We start from the raw sequence: 11,844 nt of genomic DNA, 5'->3' as shown, positions 1-11,844 counted from the left end.
TTCTAATTTAAAAGCATTGTTAAATTATTTATAAAATAGTGAAAAATGACAACTAATATTATTTTTAAAATGTAAAATGAAAGGCAATAAACTGTTAAACCGTCATAAAAAATCATATGACAGCCAGGGTGACTGTCAAATTCCAGGTCACGACGATGTACAAGCAATTAAAATAGTTGTCTACATTTAAAAAATAAATGAGAAAATACATTGAAGTTGGTAAATTACATTGATTATGAGAATTAATAGTTGATACTTTGTAATGTCCCCATTTTAGCAGTTGACCAAGTGTGTGTGCGTTAGCCTTGTTCTACATGGTCTCGAGGGCTAACGAAGGGTTTAATGGGATCTTGGAGTGTTTTGGCCTAGTCATTTCCAGTTTGGGCCAAAACGAAGTTGATTTACTCAGTTTCAGGCATACTTACTATTTTTAGTAAGTCGACAGGACACAATGCAGGTCAATTTTGGTGATTGGATTCGATACTCCTCGGTGAGAGCTTTCCAATGAGCTATCACTCGCATTATTCGGAGTCCGATTGCTAATACATTTTAATGTCTGAAGTTTTATTAAAGTAATGTCTAATTTAATTGTAAAATATTAAAGTGTTACTTTAATATTTATTTTATGGTGATGTGTACCCAAGGGAGACATAAGGGGTATTTTAATATATGTTTTATATTACACATCTTTTATCCCACATTGCCCATATGAGTTGAGCAGACCCATGGGAATAGAATAAAAGGAAGCATTTGTGGCTTCATTAGACAGGATTGAATATGAGAAGAAATTGGTGTGTGAGTTGCAGCTCTGTTCTTGGCATTTGAGGACGTCTATCCTCTCTTGTAACATTCTAGACGTCATTCCCTTGGGGTTTGGCCTTTGGAATTCTTTCTTATTGGCTTCATTATCAGGTAGTTTAGTTGCATTTCCGGCTACAGGCAAATTTGATATTTTGCTCATATCTTCTTCACTACTTGTCCGACGTTTATGCCGCTTGGAGGGAATGGTATTATGAAGGTAGTGGACTGATTGGAGGACAAAGTATTGTAGCAGAAAGTTCGTAAGCATGGGCTGGAGTATTATGACAATATTGCTGAAGTAATTAGTGAGTTGATAAATCTGCCATGTATTTGGTTTTATGAATTCTGAAAAATAACATTTTATTAGCAGCAGTTCATTTCCACTTTGCATATTATTGTAGTTTCTTTCTTGTTTATGTTGTATGATACCAATTCCATGCACGAAACACAACAAACAAATAAACATTTGATTTCCAGAGTTATAAGGGGTTTTACGAAGTTGAATGCAAACTGTTTGACATAATTCTTTTCAGCAATTTGGTTTAGTTTTTTTGGGACATCCAGGGGTGCCCATTTCAGTGGTATCAAAGCTATAAGTCCTGCCACCCTGTGGAGGTCTTATAGGGAATTTGGAACAGCCAGATAGAGGGAAAAAGTGTTTGACGAAATGTCAAAACACTAAAATCAGAAATAAATAAATAAACACAGGCTAAGCAGTTATGTTTGAGCATGCGACATGGGTCTTATAATTTCCACGATACAAGAGCAAGACAAAATAGGGTTTCAGACTTGCAAAGAAAACAGTCTAGTACATCCGTGTAGGGGGACATTGAATCCAACCATATAGACACAGAGGAGATATTTTGTGATCAGGACAATAATATGGGTGATCGAGATGACAGGAATACAGGATTAGGCGGAGGCAGAAATGCTGGTCCAGATCAGGGGGAGGTACTATTCCGACAGTTACTGGATACATTAGAACAGGGGCAGCGTATGCAACAGGAGCAGAATAGGCGAATGGACATGATGTTGTAGCTCATGGCTAGACAAATGGGTGTCAATATTAATCTAGGTGATGCCAACAACAAAAACAATAACAATGAGGGAAACAATAACAAGGGGGGAAACAATAACCATGAAGGCCAAGGCAACAAAAATGGTCCTGAGAATAACATTAATGGTAATAATGGACACGGCAACAATGGGAATGAGGCTGATAACTTTAGACATGTTGCACGCCCAGCACGGACTGCAAGCTCGAGACCTCTTCTACCCACTTTCCCACCCAGAGATCCGGTTCAACCAGTAAACGAACCACAGATTACCGAGTTACAAGATCAGTTCAGGAGGGATTGGGAGGCTAGTGGACCAGAGTTTCAGGCGGATATTTCTCTTAGAGATTATATGGACTTGAGGATGAGACACATGCCTAAAGCAGGAGGGAGCAATCAAAACTTTGAGCTGAGGAAGAAAGTTGGAAAACTTTCTTTACCTTATTATGATGCTTCAGGGAAGATGACTGCACGAGCTTGGGTGCAAAAGGTAGATACATACTTGCAGCTAAATCCTATGCCTGAGGAGGAGGCTATCAAGTATGCGGCTATGCACTTGGATGGCGTTGCACATGAATGGTGGCATCATGGCATGGTGACTTTGGGGCATAATCAGATTACATCCTATAAGGAATTCACCGAAACATTTATTGGGAGATTTGACATTAAAGATCCCGAGTTACATTTCAAGGAGCTAGCACAGTTAAAACAGTCTTCTGTGGATGCTTACATTACCGAGTTTCAGCGCTTGTCTTTTCTTGTTACTGATCTCTCTCTTAGGAGATTGGTGGTGTTATTTTGTGATGGTCTTGCTGATCCATTACGAGGTTGGGTGAAGGGACATGATCCACTCACGTTGGTTGAAGCAACTAAAAAGGCATGAGATTTAGCCTCTTCGGTATACAAAGGAAAAAATCATTCAACAGATTCTTCCTACCGCAAGGACAAAGACAAAAAATTGTTTTAGAAAGAGTATAGAAAACCCAAAGAAGGATCTAAAGGACTAGACAATGAAACCTTGAATGAACTTCGAAGGAAGAAGCTGTGCTTCCATTGTAGAGAGCCTTGGGACTTATCTCATAAATGTTCTCTCAAGGCTAAGGCAAATCAAATGGAGTATTTTTCAGCAGAAGAGTTAGAGTCAGAAGGGGAGGATCAGCACTCCGATTCAGATGAGGGTAACATTATATAGGAGAGCAACATTCCTAAGGATGATAGATCGTTGGCACGCTTGACAGGGGCCCAAAAGGCAATCACATTTAAGGTCAGGGGTACTATCCAGGGGCAGAAAGTGATATCTCTTATTGACATTGGGGCTACACATAACTTCATAGATGCACAGTTGGTAGCCAAGAGAGGGTTACAGACAGAGGAGCATGATGGATTTAGAGTCATGGTGGCTAACGGTAACAAGTTATTATGCACTCGAAAGATATCTAATCTTCGCATCAGGTTTGGAGATGGCTACGAGTTGGAGGATGAGTTCTATGTTGTAGACATGGGAGATTATGATGTCATCCTCGGCATGACATGGATGGCTTCACTAGTTGAGTTCACACTCAATCTAGCGAAATTGGATATGAGATTCCAGCATGAGGGTAGAACTGTGGTACTTAGAGGGCTTTCAAATGGAGGTTGTAGAGTAGTGTCCTTGAGGAGAATGCAGAGACTTTTTCGTCATGATGACATAGAGTTGGCGGCAGAGTGCCACATTATGCCAACTTCACCAGAGCCACAAGAAAAGAGTCATCCACTAGATGTCCAGAAGATACTTGATAGACACGCTAAAGTATTTAGCGATATTCCTCATGGGGTTCCTCCTGACAGAGGGATGGAACATGTTATTGAGCTCGAGGAGGGAGCCAAACCAGTTATGATTACTCCCTATCGCCATCCTAAGAAACACAAGGATGAGATAGAGAAGGAAATTAAGGATTTGTTGGAGATGGGGCATATCAGGCCCAGTAAGAGCCCCTTTGCTTCAGCAGTAGTATTGGTAAAGAAGAAGGATGAGACGATGCGGATGTGCATCGATTATAGGGCACTGAATAAGAAAACAATTAAAAATAGGTATCCCATTCCTAGGATTGATGAGTTGATTGATGAGTTGCATGGGGCATGCTTCTTCACCAAAATTGATTTGCAATCCGGATACCATCAGATCAAGATGAGAGCAAAGGACATTGAGAAAACAACCTTTCGATGTCACTATGGCCACTTTGAGTTCATGGTTATGCCATTTAGTCTAACCAATGCACCTGCTACATTTCAAAGTTGTATGAACCAGGTATTCAGAAAGTAGCTGAGGAGATTTGTCTTGATCTTCTTTGATGACATCTTGGTCTTCAGTAAGACCTGGGAGGAGCACTTACATCATCTGGAGGAGGTGTTATCTATTTTGGAGAGAGAGTCATTGTATGCCAAGGAATCTAAATGTGAGTTTGGCATGACTGAGCTCCTTTACCTGGGGCATATCATTAGTGCAGATTGCGTTCGGGTTGATCCCGAAAAGATTAGAGCTATTGTAGAGTGGCCTACTCCCACAAAGCTTACACAGCTTAAGGGATTCTTTGGTTTATGTGGTTTTTATAGGAGGTTTGTTAAGGGATTCTCACAGATTGCTACACCCTTGACAGATCTTACCAGGAAAGGAGCCTTCGTGTGGACAAGGGCAGCACAGAGGTGTTTTGAGCATTTCAAGCAAGTAATGTCTTCATGTCCAGTTCTAGCTCTACTGGATTTCATGAAGCCTTTTGAGCTTCATTGTGGTGCATCAGGTGATGGGATTGGAGCAGTATTGATGCAGGAGAAGCATCCCATTGCATTTGAGAGTAGGAAGCTCCGATGAGTTGAGAAAAATTATTCTGTCTATGACCGGGAGATGTTGGCCATAATGCATGCATTGGCCAAATTTCGATCATATTTGGTAGGTGGACGTTTTGTTATCAAGACTAATCACAACAGTATTAAATAATTCATGAGCCAGCGTGATCTTAATGACCGGCAACAAAAATGGGTGACTAAATTGCAGGCTTATGACTTTGACATAGAGTTTGTCAAAGGTAAGAAAAATGTGGTGGTTGATGCCTTATCTCGGAGACCTCACTTATGTGCTCTGGCAGAGATTTCAGGAGATTGGAGAGATCGGATTATAGCAGAGTATGTCGGAGATGCTTGAGCTTCTGGATTGATTTCAGGTACCATACAGGATGATCGCTATGAGGTGATAGATGGATTGATTAGAGTTTACGACAGGGTTTATTTGATTTCGTCATCACATTTGAGAGAGGCAATACTGAAGGCATTTCATGATGCACCCATAGTTGGACATCTGGGGGTCTTCAAGACCTACAGGCAGATCCAAGAGTGGTTTTCATGGAAAGGGCTCAAGGATGATGTTCAGAGGTATGTCAGGGAGTGTGTGGTTTGTCAACAGAATAAGGGAGAGTACACATTTCCTGCAGGTTTATTACAGCCCTTGCCCATTCCTGATAGGAAATGGGAAAGTATTTCGATGGACTTCATCATTGGTTTACCACGAGTGCAGGGAAGGGATTGCATCTATGTGGTGGTGGACCGCTTGACAAAGTTTGCTCACTTCTTTGCTATTCTGTCCACTTACACAGCAGCACAGGTGGCAGATCTTTTCTTTAAAGAGATATTCAGGTTACATGGGCTGCCCAAATTCATTGTCAGCGACCGGGATAGTAAGTTTATGATTTTTTTGGCAAGAGTTGTTTAGGTTGCGTGGTACAGATCTTACACCTAGCACTAGTTATCATCCGTAAACAGATGGGCAAACAGAGATTGTGAATAAATGGGCGGAAGGATATTTGAGGAACTATGTAACTACACAACAAAAGGCTTGGATCAGATGGTTGCATATGGGAGAGTATTGTTATAACACCACTTATCATATGTCCATCAAGATGACTCCTTTCATGGCACTCTATGGTTATGAAGCACCTAGCTTCATGGATTTAGTTTTGGGGGATAGTAGAGTGCCCAAAGCCAAAAACTTATTGCAGGATAGTCAGGACATCCTGAAAGTGCTCAAAGAGAATATACAATAGGCCCAGAATCAACAAAATTTGTATGCTGATCAGCACCGAATAGAGCATAGCTTCGAGGTAGGGGATATGGTTTACTTGAGGCTACAACCATATAGACAGTCATCGCTCAAGAAGAGCGGAGCTGAAAAGTTGAAACCTAGATTTTATGGTCCCTACAGGGTGATTCACAAAGTGGGCAAAGTCGCCTATGAGATTGAGCTTCCAGAGGGCAATTGAGTGCACAATGTGTTTCATGTGTCTAGGCTTAAGAAAGCCATTGGTCAGAGTGTAGTGCCTTCTGCAGATTTACCCCCTTTGGATGAGGAGGGGAAGCTTGTGTTAGTACCTGAGTCTATTCTGGATACCAGAGAGAGGAAGCTTAGAAACAGGATAGTGAACGAGTATTTGGTCAGATGGAAAGACCTGCCGAAGGAAGATTCTACATGGGAGAGTGAGCAGGTTATTCAGCAGGCTGGACTGAGATTGCTTGAGGACAAGCAATTTCAAGGGGGGCGGACTGTAATGTCCCCATTTTAGCAGTTGACCAAGTGTGTGTACGTTAGCCTTGTTCTACATGGTCCCGAGGGCTAACGAAGGGTTTAATGGGATCTTGGAGTGTTTTGGCCTAGTCATTTCTAGTTTGGGCCAAAACGAAGTTGATTTACTCAGTTTTAGGCATACTTACTATTTTTAGTAAGTCGGCAGGACACAGTGCAGGTCAATTTTGGTGATTGGATTCGATACTCCTTGGTGAGAGCTTTTCGATGAGCTATCACTCGCATTATTCGAAGTCCGATTGCTAATACATTTTAATGCTTAAAGTTTTATTAAAGTAACGTCTAATTTAATTGTAAAATATTAAAGTGTTACTTTAATATTTATTTTATGGTGATGTGTACCCAAGGGAGACATAAGGGGTATTTTAATATATGTTTTATATTACACATCTTTTATCCCACATTGCCCATATGAGTTGAGCGGACCCGTGGGAATAGAATAAAAGGAAGCATTTGTGGCTTCATTAGACAGGATTGAATATGAGAAGAAATTGGTGTGTGAGTTGCAACTCTGTTCTTGGCATTTGAGGACGTCTATCCTCTCTTGTAACATTCTAGATGTCATTCCCTTGGGGTTTGGCCTTTGAAATTCTTTCTTATTGGCTTCATTATCAGGCAGTTTAGTTGCATTTCCGGCTACAGGCAGATTTGATATTTTGCTCATATCTTCTTCACTACTTGTCTGACGCTTATGCCGCTTGGAGGGAATGGTATTATGAAGGTAGTGGACTGATTGGAGGACAAAGTATTGTAGCAGAAAGTTCGTAAGCATGGGCTGGAGTATTATGACAATATTGCTGAAGTAATTAGTGAGTTGATAAATCTGCCATGTATTTGGTTTTATGAATTCTGAAAAATAACATTTTATTAGCAGCAGTTCATTTCCACTTTGCATATTATTGTAGTTTCTTTCTTGTTTATGTTGTATGATACCAATTCCATGCACGAAACACAACAAACAAATAAACGTTTGATTTCCAGAGTTATAAGGGGTTTTAAGAAGTTGAATGCAAACTGTTTGACATAATTCCTTTCAGCAATTTGGTTTAGTTTTTTTGGGACATCCAGGGGTGCCCATTACATACTTTTTATCATTTAAAATATGATTTCATTATGTTCGTTTATAGTTATTTTATTGTGATATTTATTATTTCAATTTTTATTTTATTGTGAGAATTAATAATTGGTTCTTTCTATCATATTAAAAAGATTATGTTACTTTTAACTTTAATTTTATTATTAAAATTAATAATTGAAGTTGATTTTAATTTTATAATAAGAATTAGTTGTTGGTAGTTTGAATCATAAAATGATGATCCAAATTTATATTAATATGATTAAATCATATCTATAGATATGTAAATTTAATTTTTAACTTAAATTTTAGAAATATAACCATTTGTTTTCTTTCGAAAATATACAAGTAATAGATCTTAACAAAACAAAATATATAAGTTTGTTTTGCATTAAGAGTTGATTTTCAAGCTTTATAACTTTCACCGTGTGCTTTGTCCACTAATTAAGGAACCAATAGTCTCTCACACGACCACTCCCTTGGGCTTGTTGATGTCGACCCTTCCCATACTAGTGATAAAAGACTCAAAATGGAATCTCCACCTAACAAAAAATCTAACGAGCTCATAAAAAAAGGCAAGCGTGAGGTTTATACTATTGATTTAGATGATGTTATTGAAACCCTTGGAGCCCATACGTCTAACCACCTTGCTAGAGAGAAGTGTAAACGAGCCTTGAAAATGTTGGTGGGTTACATTCTAGAAGTTTTGTGGCTAACTCTCCTGAGGAAATTTTAGGGCATTCCTCTAATAAATCCTTGGATCCCCCCTGCCCCCCCTCTCTCTGATGTCAAAAATACCCCTACTCCCTCCCCCTCGAAGACTTAGAGAAAAAATCCTATCCCAAATCCCACTCTAAACTCCTTTATTGTGCAGGCTCTAGAGAAGGTTAAGAAAGCTAGTGGCTCAACTACTAGTGGGCTACTAGGCCAAATGAAAGACAAAATTGACAAGCAAGACTCGAAGATTCAAGAACTGAGAAGGGAGGTTGACAGTTTCAACAACCGTCTTGAGGACTCTAAAAAAAATTCTACTAAAGTTATGCATGCTTGTTCAGTGACCCTTCGTGCCCTACATGAGAATTTTACTAGGACTAAGCGAAAGCTTGGTGAAGATTAAAAGGATGTCTTCCAGTTCCTTAAGGAAGAGTGGAGCTCCACACAACTGTCTAAGCGGGCGGGAAAATTCCAGTTTTTTACTTTATGGGTTTTCCTAGATTTTTGTTTAGCTTGGATGGCTTTAGAAATTTTACCCACCCTGCGTGGCGTAGATACTTTATTATTATTATTATTATTTTACTACATGACATTACCAATATCGTTGATACTTAGAACTTTACGTTTTTGGTTTTTGATACATGCATGATAGATGTTGTTGTTTATGTGTTGAAAGTTGCTAGTGTTATTAATGTTCTATTAATTTGCTAGTTTGTTATATGGGCCAACACCCTCTTGTTGCTTTTAATAATAAAAAATAAAATAAAATATATTACCTAAAATAATTATTCTTTATTCATTCATTCGAATCATTTCTTTATAAGAGTTGTGTATTATGTAAAGGAGAAAAGTACATGCTTTACACTTTTGTCATCTCAATGATCTTTTATTTTATTGTGTCGATTTACATTGTTTCAATATGCTATTTCGTTTTCCAAGTTGACTATAATCTAATGTTTATATTTTTAAAAATGTTTGCCTCATCAAATGAAGATAGGTTTGAATCTTTACAAATTTTCTTCCTTGATTGAATAATAATTTTTTCTTCCCAAATGTCTATTCATTGGTTTCCACTTAAGAATTATATTCCTATATGGTCCTTTTAATAAAGATATTTTTTCACTTGTGATGGACCATCCATATTTACTCCTACCCTTAGTCAAGCATAGTATCCATTTCCAAATGTGGTATTCCATGAATAGAAGTTTCCCAGATTTTCTAAGGTTTCACTATGAACCTATAAAATGTTTCAAGAGATTTGGTGCATCATCCATGTAGCATAGATTTTACTTTGAAATAGTTCCTTCATCTTTTACCCCCCTAAGGAATAAATAATTAGCTTCTAAATCCTTAGGAGGTCTAACTCCTACAAATATTTTTGAGTATCCTTATTTAGGTGTGAGCCTCTTAGAGATTGTTTAGTGGTGAGAATGAAATCAATCAATTTAATAATAAAAACTAGATGAGATAAATTCACCAATTACAAACTTTCACACTAAGTCATTTAGTAAAGTGAAAGAGGGGCTTACAAACATAACCCTTAATACAACTAAAGTTAGATTATTAAAACTTAAATAAGATGAAGAGATGTCAATAATTAACTCAAAATATACTAAGGAAGTATGCAAGAAGGTCCTTTTTCATGCAATGTTCATTAACTTTAAATGTGCAATGTGAGTATAAATTGAAATAAAAGACTAAGTGACAAAGGTAAAATAGATGTAGGAGTAATGTGTATGCAGTCAACCCAATTAGAATCTAAAAATAGGTCTACGATAAGAGATAAAAGGAAGGGTAGAAATTTGACCTTAAAATATGCAAGGGAAAGTTATTTTCTGCTAAAAAAATTGTGGTTGTAAAATAGTGGTTGAGAATTTAACTGTTGATCTATGATTAGGACAAAACAAATCCAAGCACCTTACTCAATGTACAAGTCAATTTGTGTGATGTCTACCTTTATGTTTATGGGGTGAAAGACATATTCTTAGAGCATTAAAACTAGGTCAACCGAGTTATTTCTAAAATCTTATGACTAATACTTCTAAGATTTGAACTAGACAAGTATGTAAGAGAATGTAAAGAAGTATTTTGCAATGCATGAATGGTGTTGATATTGAATCTTCAATGAACAATCTATTTAATCTTCACAAATGCAATAGATCTTATCAATACCAAATCATGGAGTCACAGATGTAGTTGTACACAAAGGAATAAGAAAATGGTGAGTGTCACTATGTAGATCACCTCCCTTGATGGCGAACACAATGCTAGATCTTGAACAGAAAATGCTCACAAAAGATCCTTGAATCTTGAAAAACCCTTGAATACTTGATCAATGCTTGAAAACCCATATGAAAATGTCTTGACTTTGATATCTTGAGTGTCCTTCATGTATGTACATATGTCTTTGAATATGAAAATAAGATGCCTAGGCTTCTTTTTATATTAGTTTTTGAGATTGAACAAGTCGATGGGGTCACCTAATTTTCCAATTAAGTCTTCAAGACAAGCCATTAGGGTTTGAGTTTTTTTAGGGTCATGTTTCTAAGATAAAATTTTAGGTTAGAGTTAAGGTTTAATTAGTGTTAGGATCAAAGTTAGAAGTCAATAATGATTATGACTGAGGTTAGATTAGTGTTAGGGTTCAATTAGTGTTATGTTTTTATAAATAATCTTTGGGTCAAGGTTAGATTTAGAGCTCAAGAATATATATTAACAATAGAGTTAGGGTTATATCCATGAATTTTGTTATCCATATATTGCAAATAATGTCTTACATGTTACCATTGTGGATGCTAAAAATACACATACATGTATATGTTTATGTAAGTGTGTGTGTGTGTGTGTATGTGAGAGAGAGAGAGAGAGAATGTGGATGTGTAAGAGAAAGATATATCTTACACAACCATCAGCATGTATTGAGAGGTGTGTTTTATGTTTATTTGAAAAAATACATAGTAGTTTTTACATTTTGACTTTGTATTTTTTAATATGTTGACTTTTAAATAATTTATATAGGTTGACTCTAATAATTTTCAGTAACTCCCTCATACGAGTACAGTCCATTTGACTTTTTGACACCCACTCTAGTTTCTTCTAGAAATTAAAAAGCATGGTAACAACAGTTTATTTTAAATACTAATATCGATGCCATAACATGTACGTGCATATTAAATTCATATACTCTCAAAGGAAATTCTATATTTTGACTAACATTCCGTCCTTCACATGACAACATAGTTAACAGTGATGCCAATTTGGAAATCGGCATTTTAAATGTTTATTCTCCAGCTAGTTTCTCATTTTTGTCTACACGAGGCAAAATACTTACGTAATCGAAACGCCCGGCATCCGTCCATTCATTCCCCCGAGAAATATACATTCGTAGGAATATTTGATCCGGCACTTCCTCGGATATTCTCACGTTTTGAACGTCAACATAAAGTCCAATTAAAAAGTCAATTATGTTTAGTGGAATAAACTAAACGCGCTTTGGCAGTTTCCTATGTCTCGCGGATATTATAGTTTAGTACCCTCCTTATATACACCACCTCTTGTATATTCGCTTTCATCACACAAAATCCTGCACT

This window comes from Cupressus sempervirens, chromosome 2, assembly GCF_028749045.1.
Source record: "Cupressus sempervirens isolate cs-2001-9-10 chromosome 2, ASM2874904v1, whole genome shotgun sequence".
Classification (NCBI taxonomy): domain Eukaryota; kingdom Viridiplantae; phylum Streptophyta; class Pinopsida; order Cupressales; family Cupressaceae; genus Cupressus; species Cupressus sempervirens.
Note: the sequence above shows the minus strand (reverse complement) of the source record.